The sequence below is a fragment of the Zootermopsis nevadensis genome, unplaced genomic scaffold (assembly GCF_977971745.1).
Source record: "Zootermopsis nevadensis isolate Lab colony 2312 unplaced genomic scaffold, Znev_1.0 Znev_ptg000022l, whole genome shotgun sequence".
Taxonomy (NCBI): domain Eukaryota; kingdom Metazoa; phylum Arthropoda; class Insecta; order Blattodea; family Termopsidae; genus Zootermopsis; species Zootermopsis nevadensis.
The window spans coordinates 14,250,803-14,278,682 of record NW_028259154.1 but is presented as its reverse complement, the minus strand read 5'-3'; the positions used below and the strand labels follow the sequence as shown (position 1 = coordinate 14,278,682).

The following is a 27,880-nucleotide window of genomic DNA, read 5'->3' as shown; positions in this document are numbered from 1 at the left end:
GACACTTTCTAACATGGTTGCTACATTATTAAAATACACCAAGGAACAAAAATGGTCATCCATTGTTATGGTAAAACGGTTTGGAAACTAAGTAAACTGAGGTATGAGGTTATCATGGCGGTGAGGATGACGATCCTTGAAGATGGAGACTGTTTATTTCTACGAAACGTAGGTATTGGACACACGACGTCATAACCCAGAAAAACATCGGTTTTAAAATGGTTCAAATTACAGAACAATGTTAGTGAATGGTTTAGGTTACCAGTGGCAGTTCTTATTTAAGAGGGAGTCTATGCACGTAGACATTATAATTAACTACGTGTGTTAATTAATAATTCCTGTTAGCGTTTTTATATACATAGTAGTTGTCTCATGTTATTCCAGGAAATCTTCTGTTAATGCACATTGAACGTATGAAAAAAATTCTTCGATTTACGATTATTAGGTTAGGAGTCGTTTTCTAGGAAGAACCTCGTAAATCTGTTTGCGTTTGTACCGTGACGGAATGAGTTTACATTGAACGTGGAATACTTACTTTAACTTGGTTAAATCTCTACATATTTAATTATTAACTTACTTTGTCTCTCAAGTATTTAGTTAGACGGATTTTTCTACTTACAGTTTTAGAAGAGGTGTTGAAATGCATACAGTATTTGAGTCGGAAAACCTGAGACGGAGGGAGCACTTATGAGACCTAGGTGTAGAAGTAAGTATAATATTAAAACTAGTTTTAAATGTTGTCAACCAAATTTACTCGTTCCAGGATAATTGCTACAGACGGAATCTTGTCAACGTGGTAATGAACGGTCAGGGCCGTTGTAAGGCTGGAAATTTATTGACCAGATGAGCGACTGTTTGTTTCTCAACAAGGACTCTGTTCCTTGGCGTTAGTTAGCGACAGTCGTAAGATAAATAAGTCGTGTACAACAGGCCTTTAAACAGTACTGTCATGTTATATCCGCTTGAACTATTGGCACAAACTGCAAGGAGCTACAATACGGACCTTGTCATAAAATACGGTATCAGGCGACCTCGTCAGCGCTGTCTGTCTCCTTACACGCATTCCCGACATTGTAACACTACAGATTAACTTATCTGTATGTACCTGGATATGACTCTAGTATAAATGTCGTGTCTTTGTTTATAGATATCACGCACGGGTTTTATGTAAATCACTACACTTCATACTGGCAGCCATAACGTCATAATAATCTCTACATATAACAGACAAGTTCTGGTTACCTAGTGATGACCATTTTTAAAATCACTATTTGCACTGCATTAAGTCAGATTTTCTTTAATTAATCTTTTGCGTTTTAATTTAATTATTTATTTTAACGTCCTACCTTAACATCTACAAGAGTCTGCGCAAGAAGATGAAATTAATACGAGAATAAATAAGTAATGGTTCAGACTCTTATATGCTGCTTTTTTATAGTTTTCAATAAGATGTGTTTTAAGCATTGTTTTAAATCCTTACGTTTATTTTTGACGGGTAATTTACTAATAATATGTTAATATTCATGGTTCTGTAACTGACACGCGTTCGTCGGGTAAGGAAATTTAATCTAATAAAGATTGATCGATATTATAATTTATCATATCGCGTATCTAAAATTGACAGTCACAAGTTAACTAGCTTTATTACACTCTGTCAGGACAATACAATCGACTGAGGCATTTCAGTTCTTAAAATATCATGATCAGTATCCCATGCCAATGTTCATGTGTATGTCTCAAATCAGTGCAGAATAATTGGTCTATCTAATGCCTGGCGTTTATTCATTATGCGTTAAATATTGCATTCGTTACAATTTCTAATTATCAGAATAGTTTTATAGATTGAATTTCGTACCTTGATTTTTCAACATATTTATCGCACCGTGTTCTTCTAATAACATTCTACTTTTTATGCCATATATACATCTTTTAAGTGCAACTGTTTTCTTTTATATCAACACTTACACTAATTTTTTTTCTGTACATTTATATTGTCTCTTATATTACACGAAATCGTATTATATAAAATTTAAGTTTTGGTTGATTGCTGAATTTGCCATATAATCGGAACTTCTGTAGGGGGTGTTTTTATGACGTGAACTGTACCTGTCGGATCTGTGATGCTGTGGAGTACAGCTATTGCATTTGAATGCCGTTACCAATTGATGTGGAACGAAATAAAGGCTACCATTCCTACAGTTACTATGTCGATTTTATGCGTTCGTATTCAGGCATAAACGCCAATACCAGACGTGGTACATGTGTAGAAATCCATACACCATCTGCTATTCCTGTAACAATAAACAGCATTGGATGAAGCACATCCAGAATGACAGGTTATCAACAGGAAGCTTGTCATGGATATTCAATTGCAGAAAAAACATATTTGTTAAAGTCGAGGTTCTAACCGACCCAACAGAAACTTAAGAAGTGTCTTGTGTACCGAAAATAGCTGTTGAGTCGTAAGCTCTTTTCTCTTTGTGTTCTAGATGTACTCTGTTCGGATCTAGACTTGGAGATGAAATACTTGGAATTTTGTTGTTTTTCTCAGTACCTCCAAGTAAATTCTGGGATAATGTCTTGATACTGGCTGTCTTCATTCACAACCATTTTACCTTTTGTAACTATATATAATGTAGTTGAGGAGACGTCATTAAATAAATGGAGGTCACATCAGTGTCTTTTGTTATAGGCTGTAAGGAACTGTGAAACATAACCGAGTAATCTCAATGAAATGTGTACTGTGATATGTATAGAAATTCTTTTACAAAACAGGATTTTTATTCTACCTTCTTCATGTTTAAAGAAAATAATGTATTACGTTTTCCTGCTGCATAGTTGCATCGTCGGAATTTTAATTTTTTGTGAACTCTTTTTTTACATGCTTCTAAAGATATTTTGAGATTATAAGTTTTCAGGTTTTCAATTCGAAAATCTACGTCGTACAAATTTTGTTCTCGGACTGATGGACCGGCGATGTGTGGATTGTGATTGTTCAGGTTATGTTCGTATACCGTATCTTACTATAGGAACTTTAAAACCGTTCATAATATTATGCACACTTGCAAAGTAGTTTATCTTTCTTGTCTTGTGAGCCTACCAAGTTTATTGAAAACATTATCTCTTCATATGAACTTTTTAATACCTTGGGTTCATAATTCTTGTTTTATTTCGATTTATAATTAAAAGTCCATCCACCACACACCAGAAGTTATTCATGTAAACAATTTGGGCATTGTTCATTGTTTGGATCTAAAATATGTGAGACGTCTCGGAGGCTAACTATGTTTACATTTTCAGTTAGACACCTTTTGCAGTGACTAAATCAGTCACTGGCAAAAGTCGTTTCTTTGACGTGGAATTGCTGTCGTAATTACAAATGTAAGGAATGATAATTGTCGATTTTCATTCGAAACGTTGGTACAGTCCACGACTGTAATCTTGAGACTTGCAAGGAATGCAGGGAGTCCGTAGCGTTAAAGGCAGACGCTATCTTTCCCCATCTCCTCACCCCGCAAGTCTCAAGATTACAGTCGTGGACTGTAGATACCTAGAAGACCAGATGGCGTAACTGTCCAGAAGACCAAAACAGACATTTTTATTACGCACCGCAGTTGCAATGAAGTTCATAAAGAAAGTTTGGGTAATTTTTTTTTTCAAGTTTCTCGTTTGTGTTCGGGAGGATAAATGTTACAGTTTAAACCAGTGCCTTAACCTGTTCTGTTATTTTGAAAATTATGCGAGAAACGCAATCAACTTTTATGACTGTAGATTTTTTAAAATAATTTATGCACACTGTGAGCAGTAGTTGTAATTTTCATCGCTCGTTTGTTCGGTTTCAGTTACTTCGGTAAAGAGCATCTTTATATTATCACAAGACAAACACAGTTTTTCTGCGTGTTAAGAATCGTGCTCGTTACTTGTAACACTGCAACGGCCTACCTTTTACATTGTTAAACTTCTACAATTCTCTTCTGTGTGGTCATTGACCATCGTGGTCTCTGCACGACTGGTAATTTTAGATGATGGCGCATTGGGAGAGATTCAATTTTGTCCACGATTATAAGATTATAGTAATGATGCGATGATCGATGATGCAGGAGAAACGCAACTTAATAAGGGATCCGAACCACAGTGGGGACGTGAAATTAAAAATGTTTAAATTTGTTTTGTCTACGTTCACGTAAAGTCGCTGTTTCTTTAAAAATACAAGTAGATGTACAAATTAGAATAATGATGTGGACGATGAAAGAAAAAGTTGTAGATGGACATAGCAGAACTGTGGGATTTTATGTTATGTATTCTCGTAGAATTTGTCAGACGTTTGAGAGGTGCTTACAGCCACCTTTATCAGGGCGATAAGTGAGTCGCGAGGAAAAAATAGGGTGGAAAGGCAGGAGGAGGTCGGACGAGATAGAAACTTGGCCAGATCTGTGGATGAGAACCTGAAATCTCAGTAAAATGAAGATGTTTTATGACCCAACGCCTTCATATTCAGGTAATAACGTCGTTGCTCTTATAGGAAACGCATGACCACTGCCTTGCCGATTAAGAAAACGTCTAGAGAGAATCTATAATTGATCCCACACATTGGATTTAACGGGTAGTTTTATGCTCAAGAGGTAATTATGTTTATCATATTAAAGATGAAGTTCTTGACAGTTTTGATGGGTAGGTAAAAATATACCTGTGTACAGCTGTTGCTAATGTGAAGAATGACATCTCCCAATAGAGTTGTAATTTGTATCTGATATATTAATGTTTATTTCTTAGTATAATCGAGATGGCTAATGAATGAATTTATGTGAATAAAATAATATCCTTAGAGATATTTTAAAATTAGAGATAAAAGTGTATCGGAAATTCCATAATTAGTCACCTTTTCCAGTTGGTAAATCCATTATAAGAGTGGTGTAATTTATAGGATCCATTTATGGTTAATTTTTGTATTATTCTTTACGTGAAGAAAAGTGATGTAGAATTATCAAGATAATTTGACTGTCATTTGAAGATAATTGTCGTGTATTGCTATTACGCCCTCACGTGTAATTCTGTACAAAATCATTGCCTTTTTTCCTGTAGTTCATGTCATTTAATAAGTATTATTAGCCGGTTAAAGCAGCCACTAGGGCAAATCTCGCCTAGACGTCCCTCAGGGCTTCAAGCTATCTAGTTCCTTTTGCCATTCACTGTGTCATTTCAGCTAAGACTGAACTACTGAGAAGCCCTGTAATTCCTTTGCTGTATCTGGATTTTTTTTGGAAAGGTTCTATTAGAACTGGGACTGCAAATTTATGGAATCTTGTAATCGATTAAAGGTTATTATTAAAACGATGAGGGCAATAGTAACATGCCATTACATTAGATGTAATTTTTATCTAGTTGCACGGTAAATTATGATGAATATAAACTAGGTTTCGAGTTCACATAGGAACATATTAGAGTGTTCTGAATAAGACACTTTACAATAAATAAGTAATTCCGTGGAGCAAAGTAGTTATTGCGAAATTTTGTCGTGAAGTTGGTCAAGGTATTCGTTTGTTATGGAATTTAAATGTTCATTTCAGTGTTAACAAGATCTCGTTACTGTGTGCTAACCTGCCTCATCCTAATCTAGTCCACATCTTCACAGAATATTCCTTTAAAATTTATTATTTTTGACGTAAATACATCTATAAGGAAGGGTCATTCGGCAAAAAAGTGGAACGAAAAATGGAAACGAAAAAGTGTAACAATGGTTACCTAGGGAACGTCGTGTTTACTCGGCATTGTTGTTACCTAGGAAACGTCATCTGTTTACTCGGCATTGTTGTTACCTATAAAACATTACATTACATTACATTACCTTACCTTACATTACTTTACCGTACCTTACCTTACCTTACATTACATTACCTTACCTTACCTTACCTTACCTTACCTTACCTTACCTTACATTACCTTACCTTACCTTACATTACCTTACATTACATTACTTTACATTACATTCAGCTACCACAGACCCATCTTAAGCGTAACTAATTCAAGTTAAATAAGCAAAGTCTTAATCAAACTTATCTCAATTGTAAAGCGGGTATAAAGGAAATATTTAGAATAAAGCCACTATATAAACTTCCTTTCCGTATAGACGTATTTACGTCTAATTCTCTGGAACCGTGGTTCCACTGCCAACTTTTTCCCTTCCATGCACACGTAGATAGATTTTCTCTTTAATTTCACATCTCTCCCTTGCTTTCTACATGCCTCACCCACTTCATTCTCCTTGATTTGTGGTGGAAAGTATAAAATGTGGAGCAGGTCATTACGCAATTTTTCCATCCGTTACGTCATCTCATATCCACGTATTCTCATCTTAAAATCAAAACTGTTCTTGTCATCGGGAAAGGGGTCTTTAATTCAGAAGTAGCACTGATTTAGTTGTATCCTTATGCAATATCACTCTCTGTAGCTGGATGACATAGTGTTGACGCGGTGGGTTACGAAACAACACGCTGTGGGTGTAGTCGCATTCCGCGCCCTGGACCGGTTCACACACACATACACACCACTTCTCTTACGTAAGGGATGACTTCGCCGGTAATCGCTTTGTTTTGCAATCGCGGCTTGGACGCAAATCATTCCCGTCTAACGGTGATACAAGGTGGTCGATGAATTCTGAACGAAGTATTTTCTTTTACTCCGTGTTGGTCTACTGCACGTTCGAAAACGAAGTCATTCTTCTACGTTAAAGTACTGTAACACAGGCATGCTGGGGCCGAATACAGAAAGAAGAAAGTCTTTTAGGGTTACATACAACAGAAGCAGAAATGGCTTCACCTTTATAAAAATTTCTTTCTCACTATTTGTTTCCTTTTGTTTCTATTTATTTTAATTTACGTTTTTTTTTCAATGTGTATTTTATTCATTTTCTTATCTTATACACTTCGTTTACTTCCTGTTTTCGTATTCATCTTCATTAACTGATTCATTTGTTTTTTTTTCTGTTGAGAAGTCTTTTTTACTTTGCCGTGCTTTTTCCTGCATCTATTTCATTTTCTTTGTTCGCTTTGTACTCTTTCTTTCTCTCCACCTTTCTTTATCTTCCCTTTATTATTTCTTCTCTATTCCATGTTCATTTTGTATTTTTGTTTCTGTTTTTACCTTTGTCTTGCTTCCTTCTATTTTCCTTTTCAGTTTATTCCCCTCCTTTCTTCTTTGTTTCCTTCTACTCAGCACGTGTCTCGTCTGCCAGGGAGTGTAACTACTGTCTCTCCCACTGATTCATGTGCCGTGCGCCTGATCATTCAGCCGTCTGTGTGCCTGTCTGCAACGCACCGACTATTTCAGTTTCCAGTTCCGTGTATTAAGTTGCAAGGCTATAACTCTTCTATTCGTGTGTGTTCCTAGTCTCGATAATGACTCATCCAGCTATGCTGCAGGCAGATGGGCACGTAGCTCTACAAGGCCTCACACTGATCCACTATAATCCAGTATATCCATCAAAATCTGCGTATTTCACGTCTGCAGCAAAAACGTAGTTTCTTGCGTTATTACACGACACCAGTTCAACTGCATATGTTACGCAGCGTAAAATTATAGAATTAGTATGCGTTATGAATTGGAAAGTACGTGTAATATGTCAGTCATCAGTTAAATTAAGGCACTGATTCAGCATTCGTCCGGAGTACTGAGGAAAATGACGAGGAGCCTCAATTTGGATTACCGTCATATTTATGTTAAAATTCGTATGCTTGTTACCTTTTTTCTCTCATTTCCATCTTGCGCATTCAATGTACTGTTTCCTAGAGCCCGACATCTGTATTTTTAATAATTCGTCACAACATAGAAACGAGTAGTGAAGTAAATATTTATGAAGTGGCCTGCATTTACAGTCATGCTTCATTACGATTGTTAAAAATTTTTACATTAAATTGTATCTACTTTGTGTAATTCATCACTTTCTGTTATAAAATCTGTACAGGTTACCAAATATTTATCGCTGGATCCAAAATATATTTTTAGGCTTTCTCTATCGAATAAGCTATTAATTTAAATACTCTGGCATTTATTTACAGCCCTGTATGTATTGCGACAGACACATTATAGTTCTCCCCTATCTAGAGCGTCAACAAGCCGTGCATTTCAGAGTGTTTAGTAACAGGGCTAATGTGTTGATGTTTCAAATCTATCACTGGAATTATTTTACACTTAGCGAGTAAGTCTTACTTCGCCTCATGTGCTACAATTAAACGTCTATACGAGGTGCGATCGGAAAGTTTAAGGACTGCGCGTATAAAAACCCGTACACTTATCTCAGGTATTAAATTCATCCATCACCCTCGAAGTAGTTCCCCTGGGAGTGAACACAACGATCCCAGCGCCGCTGCCAAGCCTGGAAGCATCCCTGGAAATCTTTCTTTGTCAGCCTGTCAAGCACCATCTGCGATTCTGCCTGAATCTCTTCTATCGTCTCAAATCTCCTTCCCTTTAGCTGAATTTTCATCTTTGGGAAGAGGAAGAAGTCACACGGCGAATAAGGAGGGTGCGGCATGACGGCCATGGTGTTTGAGGCCAAAAACTGCCGAACTTTGAGGGCGGTGTGCGCTGGCGCGTTGTCATGATGCGTCGCATGTGGAGTTCTTCCTTTAGAATCAGCTGACAGGTCCCATAGCCTATCCCAACAATGTTGCACAAGTCGTTGATGGTACGACGTCGATCTTCGTGAATGGCCTGCCGAATCTTCGTAACATTTTCGGGCGTTGTGCTCGAAGATGGTCGTCCAGAACGCTCGTCATCATCGACAGAGGTTCGGCCATTTTTAAAATGTGAATGCCACACAAAAGTTTGTGCACGACACATTGCGGACTCCCCAAATGCTTGCTTTAGAATTTCTTAGGTTTCCGTAGCTGTTTTGGCGAGTCTTTGGCAAAATTTGATGCACACGCCATTCCGAAATCGCAGGAGGGTCGGTGTAATGCACTACCAAAACGCCCGTAACTAAGAAACAAATGCTAATTCGATGATGCCGGCTGGCACACTGATTCACTATGAATGTAGGCCGCACCCCCTAGCGGCAGAAGCTCGTACTACATCCGGTTCGCCCTCTATTGACACAGTCTGGAAACTTTCCGATCGCACCTCGTAGAAGGACTCGATTACGAGCGTGGTTAAGTAATTTTCGCTTTGATTTGCCGCTGGGTTGAATATTATGTAGGCCTGTTGTAATAAAGAGAGAAGTGCAGAAGTGTAACTTGTTCAGACGTCATGACTGCATTTCTCTGTTATAGATATAAAATATTTAGAAGAGTAGTTCCATAAACAACTAACGAAATAGCCTGTACTCCCGAGTTTGTCTTAAATTATTCCACACTGAAGTAATTAAATAGCTTATTTACTGTCACAGATTTATGAATATGTATTTCCATTAACTAATGTCCTATTATTTACCGCTGTCTTGTCGCAATAGTTATAACTTTATGCAGACCCCTACTAATCGTCTGTCTAACAAGAAAACAGCGGTCAACATGGAGCTATTAAACGAGCTGAAGGCATTCACAAAGTTGGTTAGTCAGAACAACTATAGAACAGACGAAAAAGCGAATAACATTGCAATGATATGTTTACAATTGAGTATAATATCTCAATGTTTCTTGATTTAAATAATACATTCAGTCTTCTGAGTATTTTATTGATCGTCGGATTATTTTGTAACACGTTTTCAACTGCGAGAGTCTCAGCGAATATTGTGGGAAGGTGATAATGAATGGTAATGAGGTAAGGGTATTGAAGGAAGTAGTAATCGCTGATTTTCATGTTCTGTACTGACATTCACGTTGAGAGACAAAGAAAAGCTGTAGAAACCTCAGTAAGTACAGTCGCATGTAAGCAGGTAACCGATAAGAGATTCTCTGACGATTGTAAGGTCTATTGGTGGGTCGTGTTTGGACAACAGGTCTGCTTGAAAGTATAGTAACAAAGTATACATGCCTATGACATAAGATGTGTTTGTGCTTTTGGCTTATATAGAAGCTTATTTGTTGTAGGATATTTATTTGTAATGTTAATATTCCCCCAAATACGATCGATGCTGAATGTTTTAGTTCTTGAATATTTATTTCTGTAATAATGTATTCGAGTAGCCCATAATGTACCTGCCAAGTTTAATTCTTTCTTTTGTCTGAAAGACGAGGCATAAAAATCTCTTTCGAATACAATTAAAATCATCATATCAAGCCAGTTATATTTTGTTGTGTTCAGTGTGTTTCCATCACCAAGTTCGATCGTCCAAAACAATTCTGTCTTTCGAAATATTCTGGTGAAAATTTAATGGTTGGAATGATTATTATAATTACATTAGTCAGATCAAATCTGTGCATTTAACGTCCATAAGAAGTAAAAGGCAAGGGAATTTGAAAGGTGATAAGTGAAGAAATTTGTTTCTCTTTGTCTCAGTTTTCATGTCGGTACTATACTTGATCTACATAGTAGTAGTATAGGCATTTTTGACGTAAATACGTCTATATTTTCGGGTCAGTGTCATTCGGCAAAAAGTGAAACGAAAAAGTGAAAGGAAAAAGTGTAACTGCATTGTTATGTTACCTTGGAAACGTCAATTGTTTACTCGGCATTGTTGTTACCTAGCAAACGTCAATTGTTTACTCGGCATTATTGTTACCAAGGAAACGTCATCTGTTTACTTAGCATTGTTGTTACCTATAAAATATTTCATTACATTACCTTACATTACCTTACCTTACCTTACCTTATCTTACATTTCATTACATTACATTACATTACTTTACATTACTTTACATTACTTTACATTACATTCAGCTACCACAGACCCATCTTAAGCGTAACTAATTCAAATTGAATAAGCAAACTTATCTCAATTGTAAAGCATGTATAAAGGAAATATTTATAATAAAGCCAATATATGAACTTCCTTTCCGTATAGACGTATTTACGTCTAATTCTCCGGAACCGTGGTTCCACTGACAACTTTTTCCTTCTACTCGCAAGCTAGCGACTAAGCGAAACCAACCGTTCGGTGTCGGCCACTGTACCACGTACGCAATCTTATCACACACAACAATCCGTCATTTAATATTCTGTTGAGACCAAGGTTATTAATTTAATATTCATTGCAATTTACGCTTCAGGGCATCGTTTCAAACATGTTTTTTACATTATAATTACGTAGAATGTGTGTTTTATGAACATGTTAACTACGTATGAAACGTCTCAGGTGTAGTATATTACCGGGTGTCCATAAGTTTGGGCACTTATTAAAGCCCACTTCATTTATAACACATACGAAAAAAATATGTACTACAAAAATAGTCGCACAAGATCACAGTTTTTAGGTGTTCATAAAGTAAAAGTAAAATAAAGTCAAGCTGTCCCATTACATGCCATGTAGGCGCTTGAGGGGAGAGGAGAACAACTCCTACTCTTTCTCGCCCTAGGCACTAGATGGGGGTGAGTGGTCAGCGTCACGCCCCAGTCGCGCCTTACCCCCGGGAAAGGATCCCGGTACCCGTTAAATAGGAGGGTGGGTATGCCCCGGAGCCTGTCTTGACGCAGAGGCTAGTGGAAAAATCCTCTGCCCCCGTCGGAGATCCAACCCCGGTCTTATACTCCATAGTCATACATAGGTTTTTTGGATGTGTTATAAATAAATAAGTACGTGCCCTCAAATCTTCCGCTAGTTTTTGGACAATGTGTATATTGGAGTTTAGATTAAAATAGCCCAAAAGATGGCAGCATCTGCGTTTTTGAATTTGAAAAGGATACGCGTTTCTGTGCGTGTCAGAAGAAGTTGTTACTTTTCTTTGTGTTCTTTACAAAGTTAACATTACCGCCAATGACAATTGTGGTGAAGAAACAGATAACGAAACGGAGCTTAAAAAGACGAGCTGGTGTTGGGGATAGGGTAGACTAAAGAAACGAATATAAGAGTCCAAGAGTTGAAAAGGAAGAATTTATATGTAGTACTAAGAATAAAATAAAAAAGGAGGTTTGATGAAATAGAATTAACACAGAATACTCGATGATGCTCTTGCATAAAACGCGCTAATGGTCTGGACCATTTCCCCTGCGTGACATTCATGTAGTGACCACAAAACACATCTCTATGCGACACACAGCAGAACAAAGCCATAAGCTGGCACAGTCATGAATTTAAGTTGATGTCAATAAACCCAAACGGGTTATGGTACAATGGACCACATTGTCGGCGCCAAGAGGATGCTGTATCTCCAGCTGATGTTGCGCTCTTCCGGGTAGGCGGGCGCCCCTTGGATTTCAGCCTTAGGCCACCCGAGCAACCAGATATTTCAAGTGCTTTTGCGTGATATCAGTGGGACCAACCTTGGAGAGATCAAAAGGTAAAATTAATTTTATAACCATTCACCAAACAGTTTGTGGTTTTAAATGAAATGTGGATTTGAGACAAAGTAATTGAAATGAACACGGTTCTACTTGGGATGCTCAAATGAACAAATTTTCCGTTTTCATGTTGTCTGACTGCTTATTATAGTGTTCACAAGACAATAACCTAAAGCAGGTGAATATTTTTAACCCGTTTACTATCTATTTCCGAAATGTTAATTTTAATACGAACGTCGTATATTTGTGTAGCTATTCCAAATGTTCTGTTCCTTTTAGTTTTTCCGAATAAAATGTTGTTAGGATTAATTATTTCGTAATGTATCGCAAGTGTGTAACATATTACCCGAACAATATTTGAACTGTGTAGGCCTATATGCCGGAAATATCCACAATTTGTTAAGTTGTAGCATAAACTCGGAGCAGTAAACCGTTTAAACATTTACGTATGTAGTTAAAACCAGGTTTGCGTCGAAATGAATAAAAATGTGAATAAAATAAATGGGTTTTTGTATTTATTAAGGATTATCTAGCTAGTTTCACTAAAAGGGATTACAGAGAAGAGCATTAATACTGGAAAACACGTGAACAGAATGCAGGAGCGTTGAAGTCGTCAGCATTAGATCGCTTTTAATTTGGTTAGGACAATTTTAGGTCGTGCAATTTGAATGTACTGTTTTCCAATTTGTAGTATTTAATCCAAGCCACAAAACAGTTTAATTAAATTGAAATTATTTTTAGTTATATAGATCGATTCGTTCCTTAGCCTTCTTAATTTTACAGCGTTTCCGGATCTTTTTAAACAGGATGTAGAAGTAAGGCTTGAATGGGAGACCAGACCGTCAGTGTAATTGAAGATTAAAACAATTCCAAGTTCCAAATCCGCGTATAAATGTTTTTGAGCCACTAGAGTATCAGACAGTGGGATATGTCGAACATAATATCAATGTTGTCACAAACTTCCACTGAGTCGACATAAAGAAATGTCACTTGGCAAAGATTACAAATAAGCCTGTTCTTGCGCCTTGTCTGGAGTTTGGTTAATGGCTGAGGTAAGAGACAGTTATCACAAATGCTTTTAGCACTCTTTGTCAGAGTTCCTTACTCGCTTAAGCAACTAGAGTGAACGTGCTAAATAAGGAATTGTTTGATGCCTATTGTTTTCTTGTGCTCCATTGCCCGAGTCAAAGGAGGAGCTGGGGTCACAGCGAGATGTGTGGGTGTATATCCGACACGAGTTGAAAATCTAGGAACACACAGGAGGTCTGCACATCACGGCTTGTGTCGGTCGTCACGGATTGGTTATTCTTTATTGCAGTGAAAGGAAAGAGGATAAAGGAGAAAAGAAAGAAATGAAGACGGGAAACAAAGCAGAATGAGGAAGGCAAGGGCATAAAATGTAGGAAAAAAGTCAAAGATGATAGTTGAAAGGCATGGTAAGGAAAATAAAAACCTGTGAGTTGGAAGTAAATCCAAAGAATAATAGAGAGGAGGAAGAAATAGAAACAGAGGACAATATAGAAAAACGGAAAAGAAAAGGCGAAGAAGGGGAAAGAGAATGAAAATAGTGATAAAATAGAAGCGGTGGGGACGCTAAATAAAGAGAAAGAAATGTTTCAAAGGAAGAGAGAGTGAATTTGGATTGAACAAACTCTAATGACAATGACTTAAAATTAGTGAAGATTTAATTACCCTTGACACTACCATCAGAACGTCAGTAAATACTGTAAAATGTAGTATAGAATAAAATTGTGTGTGATACGTACAACGTTTCGTGAGTCGGTCTTCTCACGTTTGTTTGTTGCCATTATAGAGTCAGTTTTGTTTAATGTTATATATTTGACTTTCTTCTTCACTTTTCCAGACTGAACCTAACGCAATTTGAGTAGTAATACTGTATTCTTAGTCTTCTGTTGCCAGGGCATTACGAAAAACTAAGTACGTTCGAAATACACCTTGGGCACATTGTGGTATTTCTCATGCAAAATTTGTGGAAAAGTGCAGTAATTTAATTAAATAAATATATAATTTCAGCATCAATAAACAAATAAATACAAAGTTATATTCTGATGAAAATGCAATTTATATTTTCATATACTCTACTTGTAACTGGATATATGAAAATCGATTTTTGCCTACTGATGCTGTTTCATGCGTGTTTTAAAAGTACGAGATTGTCGGTCAGAGTTTAGGGTGTGTTGTCGAAATTATTAATTACATATTTATGTTGTCAAAATATGTAGAATCAATGTAAATAATTTATAGCTACAAACAAATTTTAAATCTAGATTTTAACTTTGTGTGGTTCCCGTTTCGTGATCACTTGAAATAGCCATGTCCAGCTTGGACTTTTTCTTCACAGCCGCGTTGACATGATTTGGGAACCCACACAGGCTCGTGTCCAGTGGCAAGGAGTGTCTGCTATTCTCATTAGATACGTTGTTGGTTTTCTCAGTCTTCATTGTTTCATTGGAAGCCTGTTTAGTCTGATTTCAATGTATCATGTATAAGTATGTGTGTAACATTTTAAATTTAAATTTTCCGTGGGAATCTTAAGTAGGGTAGAAAGGAGTTCGTGTTTTTTGAACAGACATAACACATGTTTCGACCCGCTCATTCTGAATCTTTGTCAGTCAACAGCAGACTAGCTACACGAGGCATACAGCGATTACTTACCCGAAGATAAAGCGGTCGGAACGTGAAACATCTCTCACCTATAGTTTCTGAAGTCAAAATAACGCCCACTGAGTTCCTTTTTTGCATTTATTTCTTGGTGCTTACGACAGGGACAATTTTAGCTTCTCTTTTATTTCTTGTGATGTAGAATTTTGTATACCCGGTTGGATCCTTTACGGGCCCCTGCCCTGTTGTGGGTGTTGGGCCTGAGGCGGAAGGGGGGGCAGACATCACGACATGTATTGCATTTAATCAAGAGCAGACAACGTTCAGAACGCCCAGACTGTGTCGCAACGCCGACAGACACCAGGTTCTCATTGTCCCATGCAACATGATATATGCTGGCATTCGGCTACGCATGTGGTTCGACTTCATGCAATCTTTGTAGCCTGCTTACTGATGGTGTCATATAAATTGTGGTGTGAATATGTGTGCCCCTCCTAAATCCATCTTAAACGAATCTGTCGATTTTAATAAATATAGTTTAAAATGTAGTCAGACAGCTAGTCACCAAATGTAGCGGTATGATGATTAGATCTCTTTAATTTGTATTTCATAGGTCCCAAATTCTATATCGATCCGAAAATGACACGTAGTGGTAATCTAAGGTTTGTTTGGAACGTAAAACTACATTTTATAATTTGTGGTATTAATTTTAGTAAAAACACTAATAATAATGATCTTCAGAACTTCTTGTTTTTTTCATAACTCCCGTTAAAAAATGCATGTGATTTGGTATTATTTTACTGTTCAAATAAACACAACATTTTAGAGTCTTGTATCCATAACCAATTTACGGTGCCTGGTAATCGCTTTTGATTTTCATATGCCGAAGTATTTTGTATATTGCTCATAAAAAATTTTATCCTGTGATGTTATTTCTTAGTCATGTATCTGAACTGCATATCTTTAAGGAATTGAGCATGGTAGCCGCGCTTATCTTTTCATATTGGAGCAACTTAAGTTTTTTTCAGTGATGAATTCCGAAAGTTTGTACTATTTCTTAAATCACATTTAGTTTTGAATCTTTTCGTCCTTTATGCAACCCGAAGGCGTATTACCGTGTTCACAAAAAATAGCCATTAAACCCTATTCTCAGCCATATGAATCTAATCTATGCCCTCACGTCCATTTCTTTAATATTCACCTTAATGTTATCCTCCATCTACGCTTATGTCTTTCGAATGGCCTATTTCCTTCAGGTTTTCTAGCCGAAAATTACTTTGTATTCTTAATTTCGCCCTTGCGTGCTACAATCCCGGATCATTTAATCGTCCTTCAATTTGAAATACTTTTAACTAAATTACTGATATGTTATTTATGAAATGTTGGTTCATTAATTTTATTTTATTAACATGATAATGTCTTAATTTTCTTATCTTCATGAACGTGACATGACGCGTACAATCTTGGTGTTATCTTGCTTTGATGGAAACAATTCAAAATCTTCATCTAAAGAATTATTCTAACCAACCACAAGTCATAAATGTTCTATCTTATTGTTTCTCTACGAGCTAAGTAAAAGGATTTTAAACTATGTAAACCAACTAAAATTGATGGTGCAATGGCTAACCCTCCTAAACACTGTCATGCTTCTGAGAAACAATCCATATTTCTTATAGACCCAAATTGGCAGCTGCTTTGGGGGCGTTGTAATGTATAGACTCACATAATTCTTTGTCGTTGTTGACTAAGGACATATATCTGCCAGTATGAGCAAGTCATAACTTCTGTGCGCCAGCAAAAGTTGTTTCATCGTAAGGCAGACACTGACTTTTTACTATGAGTGGCATCTAATAGATTCTGTAAAATATAACAAACTGCAGTGGGAGTTTGGAAAATATATATTAAAAAAGAGATACACATCTCGGCACGATGGTACTAAATCACCGGAAATGTTCCATTATATCTGTGCCAAAATAGAACGCTAGGTTTCAGCTGTAATAGCATAAATATTGTAAATATTGAATGTCTTTCAAATAGACAGGAACTAGTACATGATTGTAAAAAGTAGCTGATGAAATCCGTCTGATGATTCTCTAAGTAAAATTACCTGACGGGAAGAGAACATTTTAAATTATTATTATTATTTAATTTTCGTTACACATCAAGACTCTATTTATATAAATGACTTCGTGTATAAGAGACTTCTTGATAAACTGACAGTTGCTCATCTGCTCACAACGTTCCCCGCCTTTTATGGAACTCAAATTTCTTTACTGTTGGAGGACCAGAAGGGAATAACAGCGCAGAGTAGTTACAGTTAAATAATCCAATTAATTATTTCGTCACTGTCAACCCAACTAATTTAGACATCACCTATATTTCACTTAATATTATACATCTTCTATTATAAATTGGTATTGTATTGTATTATTAATTATTTGTTGTTGTTGGAGGCTAGAAAATAAGGGCTCTGAGCGAATGGTTTATCAAAGATCGATCCATTGCGTTTCATTTAATTTAGTTAATGTTTGGAATACTCAGTATTTATGCATTTAAACTCCCTATAGTTTCATCTGGTATCGATTTTATAAAACATTGCCTGGATTTCTGTCGTCGACAATATTGACATTATTTTTTATTAAGATTTGAATTAAATTATTATTCATGACGGTAGATTTCTGTTTAATTAACACAAGGGCTCTTTCTCCGAAGAAAGGGCGGTCGAGGTATAACACTGATCATTCATCTCGTCTATCACCAAAGTTAATAATGCATGTAACTTTATCTTCACTCCCACATAAGTCTTCGTGGTCTGATGCTTAATTACACTTTATTTGTTTGATACATTTTGGTAGAAGCATAAAGAGGAGATGTTAGGCCCACTCATTCTGATCTCCAAATTAAAGACAGAGTGAGTCTTATGTTGTAAGATTTCCGTACATATGCCACGTACACCTTTACGCGTATTGGGAGCGAGGATCATCTTGGGAGTTGCTGTCGCGAATGGCGTACACGGAACATCGCCCTCATCTCGATTGTTACGTCTCATCATTTCCCCCCCCCCCCCCCATCTTGCTGTCCCACCCTTTGTCACAATTCGTCATTTCTCCAGGTCATCCTAAATCTTCAGTCGTGTTAGGAAACATCAGGTTTTTCCGATGTTGTGGTTGTGGGTTGTGACTACGTTTGGGCAGCAGGAGACATGTTTCTTCAACACGTTGGTCTGCGACTACAAGAAGAACCATTGACATGTTCACCGCCGTGAGAATCTCAAATCTCATATTATCGTTTTCCGTGTAGGTTGCGACGAAATGAAAGTGACACTGTTTTCTGTCTCGCCACGAGGTACCACGTATTTTAACCTACTTTCGTTTCGTTCGTTGAGGAAAAGAGGACATCAGCGCCACTCTGTGTGGTGTTTTATATTCCTTTCAACGTCCGAACCATTTTTCCGATTTTTAAGAAATTGTGTACCGGTAATAACTTAATGCCGTTTGGAGCCACTCGTGTCTCTTACATTAATACAGTCTTGAAATTTCTTACAATGAAATCTAATAGTAGCTCAGCTAGTAAATAGTTATACCTACTTATATGGAACCAGAAAATTCATAACTGTATTCTCAAGATCCCACTCCTTGAGATGGAAAAGCCCGGTACAAATTCTGACATTTTGTTTAAGACCTGTTTTATTAGTATCGCCTGCCTTCTCTTAATTGTTGCTGACTACACTTTTGTATCCGTGTCTCATCTACCACATGCATGTTAGACGTACTGTTTTTGTCATTTTGAATACAGCAACACAGTGTTTAAATGCTAAAGTTATGTTGAGTCTTTGGTGTTTCAGAGTTTCTTGTTAATTTTTAAACGGACCCTACTGTATTCCTTTATTGAAGGTTTGTAACCTTCTTTTATGTGTTCATGGAGAATCCTTTGTTTGGTGTTGGGCACTGCCTTAATGAGATAAGACCACACCATGCAGTTAATATCGACCAGCCTTAAAGAATATTACAATGTGTTTAGTTCTCCAGACGTTACCGAGAGAAACTGAGAGGTGTTCCTTGCGAAATCTGTAACACTACTGAAGTACCATATCAATCACCGCTAAATTTAATTAAGAGTATGAGCTACTCCAAGGTTTGTATCCATTGTTTGTAGAAGGTATAATAGATATAATTATAACCTGTCTAGTAATTAATCAAAGTTAACTCCACAAAATTCGTAAGTGTCGATTTCTGTACATCAGACCTACCCACCTGTAATTTAACACGTGAAGCTTACAGTCTGAAGACTTGAATATTAATTAACATGGTACGCAATGATAGTTTAGTGCTCTGGGCTTTCTTATCTTTACGTGCAAAATTTGCCACATTCCAGCCATTACCTAAAATAACGAAGTTTGCTTTACTTTAGTTTATATTAGATTAGTTTAGGTTGCTTTACTTTAATTCAGTTTAAGTTAGTTTAGGTTGGTTGGTTTCATTATCCAACTCCGTATCACGTCATACGAAAGATCTGCGATCAATTTTTCTTATTTTTTTTGGCGTCGCGACACTGCGCATTGGCCTGTCAGCATTTTGCCATGCCACTTCTCGAGGCTTTTCTTGGTTTCGTTTTGGCGTTATTAATTGACGTCACGACGCTTGGCGTTCGTTTTCAATCGTCGTGTCTTGTGGATTCCCAGGCTCATGATTACTGTTAGTGGCATCTGGAGTCGGCTTTCCAGTCATAATGTCGTGTCCTATAGATTCCCAGGTGTCATGAATCTAGAGTTGCGACGACATGAGTCGCGACGCTTGACATCGATTTACTAGCGTCTTGTATTGTGCCTTTACTATGCAGCTTGTGTATGCTTTGTGTGGTAATCTTTGTCGGCGTCTCGACGTTCGGTGTTCATTTGTGTGTATCGTATCGTATGGTGTCTTGATGATCCTCTAGGATTTATTTGGAATTAAAGTCGTCATTGCGGCAGTAGATTTGCAACGGTTAGCGTCTCTTCGATAATGTTGTGCTGTAGGGATTACCGAGGCTTATCTAATTTACATAAATGGAATCTATTTTCAGCTTCGCAACATTAGACGTCGACACGCTCGGCGTCGATTTGTCAGCGTCGTGTCTTGGGGAATTCATGCGAAAATATGGCATCTTTTGTCGGTGTCGCCGTTCGTGACATCGTATGTCATCCCGAGTGTCAGATATCTTTGAATATTACAGAAAAATTATCACTAAACCGAAAATCCTCACCGATACACAAATCCAGGACAGTTTTCTAGTTTGTGACCCTAGTTCCTGTAATCTACTCTCCAAAACAAATAAATTTTGCCTTGGTACCTTTTTTTTGTAGGGCTTAGTTTTGGATTTACACAAAACTTCCTCGTCATCACATGAACCCAGGACAGTTTTCTAGTTTGTGACCCTAGTTCCTGTAATCTCCTCTTCGAAGCAAACAACCTTGGTATAGGTGCCTTCTTCTGTCATGCTTTGTTTTTGACCCACTGTAAACTCCCTCAACCGGAATCGAACTTAGGACACTTTCTTCCTGAGATTTTGCCCTCCTGTAGTCTCTTTGTTGTCTCAGAAAATAAGCATTCCATCTTATCTGTAATGAACTCTGTGTATAGTGTATATATTAATTAATTTCATTAACGGTGTAAACAGTAATGGGACCTTAGCCAGAAATTTCTTCAGCGCGATAAGCATTGAGTATTTTTTTCATCGATTTTATATTGTGAAGAACGCAATGATGTGGCACCACATCGAGTTCTGTTGATTACCTCCGTCGCCATGCGTTCTGATATGTTTTGTAAATACCAAACAGATCGATTTATGCGTTAAACTGTACACGGTTACCTAGCGACATCGGTGGATAAAGATCGCTTAATTCGTTATAATACCTTGTGCGGTACATGATTGTAGTTCTACTCTATTGGAATAGCTGTTGTGGGTGAGTATATTTTAAGACCATTAGCTAGACAGTCAACAGAAAGACACATCCACACAGTCATTAGCACACAGATCTCTTTTTTTAAAATTACCAGTAGTTAACTTTGCACAATCGGGCGATAAACTGGCCGTCATGGCTATGAACTAAATAGAACGTACTTTGTAGTTTTTAAATACCGTAGTCACGTGTCTTCACAACGCCCAGGCGTGACTTGCATTTGGGGTGGCCCCATAATCCCACCCGCTGTGACTTCAATAGTCACTCATAAAATGGCTGATTAATTTCTGCAAGTCTTATCCCATGTACACGACTCTGTAGTACTGAACCGGACGGTACCAAAATTCGTTACGGGCTAGCACTAAGCAATCAAGACACTTTTTTTTTTTTTGCATTTAGGAGATCAGTACTCCAGTCTCGGCTGGAGGACTGCGTCTTCTAGCCAGAGTTCTATTTTGTTAGTAAAAGATGTTTTATACAAAGCGCATACGATATACGCATACTGGGAATTTGTGTTTGCCCGTATGTGTACTAGCTGCATCCATAAATCGTGAAAACGGGTACTGAGACTTCAAGTTAAAAGTTATCGGGTAAATTTTGTTTCGGCCATTGTAAGTATACTTTACATTAGCTGGGCTTAAAACTGCTTACATCATAAAAAGTTCTTCCTTAACAAATTCTAGGTATTGTTAAGACATACAGATTTTATTTGAAATATTTATTCAATTATTTTCTTGAGGGTAAGCGTCTGGGGCGTTAAGCTAACCGCTCACCTCAACCGAGAGATTACAAATGCGTGAGGGCTAAATCTCCACTTCCCCATACGTCTTATGGTGTGGGGCTTAGGGACAACTTTACATTTGCGCTTTATTACGTGTGGCGCGGTTAGTTTCGAATCAACAGATTTGTGTCCATTGTGTTTTAATATCATGGTCGATGCAATATGCTAAATTCCAGGACACATCTGTAAAATAGGTTATGAGTATGAATAGTCTTTTTACTATTTCTTTTTTCCTTCATTTTGTTTTCTTTTGTATTCTCTCACGTTCTTCGCGATATTTCTTTTATCTTTCCCTTATTTTTATTTCCATTCCTTTCATTCTAACCCTTCCTTCTCTTTTTCTTTCTTTCCTTCTTTCTACGTGTCTTCCTTTCCATCTTTCGCCTTTCTTTCCCCTTATTTTTGTGTTCTATCTTGTAGTTCTTTCTTCCCGCTGACTTTCTTATTTATTTCATATTCCTTTTTCCTGTTTTTCTTCATTAAGTTTGGCAGCCTGTCCGTGAGTCATGCAGAGAACCTGCTTGCACCAGAATGCGCGCCAGTCACACTCTTGGGCTTAAGCCGGTTATGAACCGAAAACTGTGCTACTGTACTTGTCACTCACGACCACATGTCTGGCTAATTAATGGGTTCGCTGTACACACAAGGAACGACAGTCCGGTAGTGCTATTACTATTTGGCGCAGGTCGCCTTCTGCCCGGTGTGTTGGGCAACGCTGTGCCTGTCATTGTCAATCCGTTCTGGCCACCTTCCTCCGCTCCACAACGCTCGACCCTGCACTCAGGTTGCAGCATACAGATGTACAGTCGTCTTAATAAAAACAACTTATGTCACATGAGCCAACATGTATCAACTGGTCTATGCCTTGTTTTCTGTGGTTTTCATCATTTCCTGTAGTCAAGTGACGAGACAGTTTATTAAGCTAGCTTACTACCTTCTCCTTTCAGATTCGTCGTAATTCATAAATTAGTTTCCTATAGTAACTCAGTCGATTGATAAATCCTTGTTAAATAAACAAAAAAACTTAAGTCGCACTGGAAGGCCTATAAACGTAATCGAATTAATTCTTCGAAGGTCTTATTGGTCTGTTTCGGACTCTAATAACGCTACATTTGTACCACAGAACGATTAAAGAAATTTGCTCGTTTAAAAATAAAATTTTTCTTAGATGTTCTGTTTGGTTAGAAATTTATTTTGGTAACAAATATGCTGTAATTATGATGATGATACTTTCTCATCGACTCTAAATGAAAGAAAACATTTGTAAAATTGCAATGAAGTTTTATTTTTATAATTGCCTTGCTCTTAGTATATCAAATGAATGCATGGTTGCAATGTCGTGTATGCCCAACTATCAGTCCGCGGATTTTATCTTAGAAACATACAAGTAGTTTTCGATTAAGTCTGTATTTCGTACGGACGTACTACAAATTGTCGAGAGATCTCAGTCTTCTGGGACAATACGCCACTTATTCTAAAAGAAATCGAAGGACGTTTCAGAGGTGATTTTTTCCTCCATCACTAGGGAGAGGATTCATTTGTTTCAGGATAGGGACCGTTGTCATTTCTCGTGAAGAAGGTAATGAACCTTTGGAGTATATAAAAGTCAGGGAATTTCGTGGCTAGCTGTATGTGCCATTAGCTTCTCATTGACTGTGCTCCATACAGTTTGTTATCTCGCCATACTAACTGAATAAGGTTTATTTATTAAGAAAAGATGCATGGAAAGGGTAAAACCACAGTCTAGTGCACAGAAAACATTCCATCAAGATGTTCGGTACACATCAGCTTGACACGCTTCTATGTCAGTAACACAGAAATCTCTATTACAATCTCAAACAAAAAATTACGAACCTTTGAGAACAGACAATAATTTACTGCAGTGAAAAGTCCATGAGGATTAACGAACCATGTTACTTTGGGGATGTTCGGTCAGTCGATTGCTATCTATAAGTGGTCTGCCACATGTATAATTTAAATGTAAATCTTGATTAAGCCCGACAGTGCAGTCTGTTCCTTACTACACATGCATTCAAGTTTCCATATTCTGCATTATGTGTGAAGTATAAGAAAAGGTATACGTGTGGTCAAGATTACTTTTCACTGTGTTTACATATTCTATGTAAACTAAGAAAGTTGTTAAATTGTTAAGTTGTTAAGTCTGCAGTAGGATTTGAGGCCAACAGATCATCTTTATCCAATGGATTCTGAAATTCTTTCCTGGGTAAATAGTAGACGAGCATGAGGCTCAGAGCACACTTACATCTATTGCTGAAGCTAAGATGCGTGGAGCTTTACCTGTAATTCCCCGTACAACCTTGTTACGTGGTACTTAATTCGGTATAGGGGCAAATTTCCCTTCACAAATTATAATATTAATTAAGGAGGATTTAAGGTTCTCGCAGCGGCGAATATGAAGACAGCAGTCTTCGGTATTATTTTGTTTTATTTTTACGATTGGACATGACATCCCAATTATGTGTTTATTTTATTTAGTAACATGTTTGCGCCAAATTTGGGCAGTAAAACGGAGTGCCGACCAGTTCGATTAATTGCTATGCTTGATTAATGACGACACTTCACAGCACAGTACCTTGGTGTTAATCGAACTATCGATTGGCTTGAAGCCAAATCACATGAAGCCAAGTAAGGTAGATGAATGGGTATTAAGGTTATAATAGTAAGAAAGATGAGATGAGCGGGACATGTAGCATGTATGGGTGATAAATGTGGGAAAATATTTAAAAAAAACTGTTAAAATTGATTTTAAATTGTATGTGACAGTTTGTTGGTTCAGAACTGGGTCTAGTATTGAGCTTTTGCGAACACGGTAATGAACCTTCAGGTTCTATGAAATACAGATAATTTCTCGACCGGTTGTGCGACTGTAAGCTTCTGAGGAGGGATTTTAGACCACAGAGTTATTACGTTATTCATATTCTTATGAATGACAATGTCTGTACGTGTATGCAGGTATGCATAATAAGACATGTAATTTATAGCGAATTGAGGTTTAACAGGTGCATGACGGGTCAGCGGTCTAATGTGTTACCTTCTTATAAAAGTGCATTTGCCACCCAGTATGAAGCACCCATAAATTAAGACCTTAATCTTCACAGTGAGATTAGTCTCCTACTGATACGATATAGGTTCAAGACCCGCGCCGACCCTAGGTCCTAAGCTTTGGGCCAGATCACAGGACATCATCATTGAGATTTCTCGTACTTTTCTTTGTAATTTTCTAGACAGTTCTCTCGCATTCTCCTTTATGTTTTGAAACAATATTTTATATCGAGAGTCTTACGGTACAACGACTTCCGTATGTGGTAGTCTGTCCACCCTAATGATTCATTAAACACATTTACAGATTTTCATGTCATCGGTATTTTGTTAAACGCTGTAGAATATTTGTGCCTGTTATTTCTCTGCCATCGATAATAGCAGCAACGCGGACGAACGAACTTATGATTATACACATTCAGACGAATCGTGTATCAATTTACTGCGTTACAAAACGTAACCTACAGTTAGAGGCCCTGAGATTTTTTTTTCTGATTTAGGTGACGGTCACGAATTAGAGTCTAAAACGTCACTACGTTTTTCGACCAATATAGTCACCTTGAGTTGAAATTAAGTTTTCAAGAGACAATTGTTGTATAATTCGAAGAGAATCATGCATGAGCTTTTATACCTCCAAGTTTTAAAAGTGTTGTTGATGTAAGCCTTTTTGACTTTCATAAGCTTTGTTATTTATCCGGAAACCATAGCACATAAAAAATAAAAGTATCAGGACATTATACTCCTATTATTGTCTTTAGAATAATATGAAATTTATTATGTTATAGCGAAAGCACTCAAAATAATACCAGAGCAATTCCTTGACTACTGTTAACCCATGTTATTCATTCTTAAGTCTTCATTTCATTTGTCTTCCAACCCATATATTGTTTTATTTTTCATTCTTTGCGTTTTATGGTATTTGATATTTATTACATATAGAATTTTAAGACGTAACGCATCAAGGCGTATTGGCCAGTAATCAGGTTTACAAACCGTTAAAAGCAACATGTTCCCTTGGTTGGATTTAGGGATGAATTTCTGCGACGCCGACCGGGTTCTGCACTCGTGCACCTCACGAGGCCCGGAATGGCGATAGGATGCTTTCACTTTTGTTCCCGGCCCGGTTTAAGCCAGGTCAGTGTCGCAGATTCTCAGCCGACCGACAGGTTCTCCTTGACTTCAGATGACAGGTGCCGAATGAGCGCACTGAGACCGCCAGTTTCGCCAGGATCACTGACTGCTCTAGTTGTCCACTGCAACGGGTTCAAGCTTTACATGAACAAGCCACTTGGTAGAACCGGACGAAGATTGGAAGATATTATTAAAATGGATGTGAATACGTGAATCGTCGGTCGGTATCTACCAGATTAGACGGTGTTAAATCCCAGAAGACATCCATCTTCTTACTCATCGCCGTGAAAACCTTGATTGTCTTCGGCAGTCAGCTAGTTTAGGATTGGATACGGTGGTAGATATTTGCGTTCTATAAACAAAAAGATAAATAAATTAACGGGCTGAATGACTATTAGCTTTGCGAGAGAAAGGACCTGTACCATGAAGTTGGTGAAATGCGTTGTTAAACGATTAGTTATAGGCTTAATCAATAAGAGTAGGCTAGTCGAATCAGCGAACACGCAGCATTTTAAAGAAGTATTCTGGAAAACTTAAGCGTAGATTGGGGTACAATAATAATAGAATTAGGGAGTATGCTGTTGTATGGGCAATTCTCTACCGTAGTTGGCAAAACGCATTCAAAATTCGAACGCATTCAAGACTGTTTTGTGATTTGTGATGGTATTTTTAATTTTTCCAGGCGAATCCCGGGATATTTTTTAAAGTCGGCCACGACATTTTCCTTCAAAGTCTGCTTCTGGTAGTCTTCACAGTTTTACTGATGATATCTGGAACAACAATGTTTTTTTCTTTAATATCTGTATTTCGTTAGTAATTTAGTCTTATAACGTCCAGTCAAGATCATAGAAGTTTAATCTGTGCTGCTTCCCGTCTTCATGTTCTTAAATACCAAGTCCTCACCACCACATTCCAAAAATTATTTAACTATATGTAATGTGTTATTATTTTTGTTCCAGTTTGTTTGCAGAAATTTATATTCAATGTCATAAATTTTATTGTAAGATCGTATTATATTTCCAAGCCTATATCATTTCTGAGATCTGAGATAATTTAACGAAAATATGGATATTTAAATTGTACTTATTTTTGAAAAATATTGTTGTCTAACATAAATTGCGCTGCTCAGGTGTTGTTGTTGTTGTTGTTGTTGTTGTGCTTTCCAATAGATTTAATTTTGATTGTGATTTTATTTTTAATCTTGTATCGTATTTTGTAATTTATCCTTTGATTCATCTAGCAGGTACTGATCATCTGCATGTGCTGTCGATTGCTTTTAATATTTGTATATCGTATTTTATGCTTAGCCTTTTGTTAAGAGTACTCAGCTATAAACTTCACTGAGCTGTCTAATAAGAATTACAAATTTCCCTGCTGTAATAACTTCAGCGGTTTCAGTGTTTACTTGTGTGACAGCTTTCAGTATCTTGTAGTCAGATCCGCCCTGTATCTGTAAGATGGCCGTGACCAATACTGATACCACGGGACGTCTAGAAATTTGTTTAGGGGAAGAGGCGTATTGGCTGGCTGCCTGCCATGATCACAACACATTTAATTGTATGGAAACCGTTCGACGGCAAGGCGGTGCTAATAGCTAAACGGTGTAGAAAGACTTGACTCTGTAAATTAATTTAACTCCAGAGACCACAATTTCTGTATTAGTGATTGGTGAATGTAAATGATCTCGATTTCTTCTCCGTATCAGAGCATGTTGCTTAAATTTAATTCCTAACGCTTTGAAATGATGTTTATATTTTTCAATAATAAAAATATTTATTTTCATTGATTAGCTTTTATCTTAATGTGTCACTTAATTTACTTGCGTTACATTTTTAACACCTTAGTGAAATTATTTCTGGATTTTATTTATTCACAACTATTAGAATATTGACGTGATAATTACCGTTCATAGTTGGTTATACGCTAAAAGAGATATTCAAAGGCAAATGAAGGGGTTAAAGAAGACCGGGAGGAAGACG

General features: G+C 37.2%; 1 protein-coding gene across 1 annotated transcript in view; it reads left to right on the top strand.

Annotated features, from left to right (window-relative positions):
* Positions 1-27,880, top strand: part of LOC110839745 (uncharacterized) — a 276,902-nt gene that overhangs the window by 178,476 nt on the left and 70,546 nt on the right. The gene's annotated exons all lie outside the window — the stretch shown is intronic.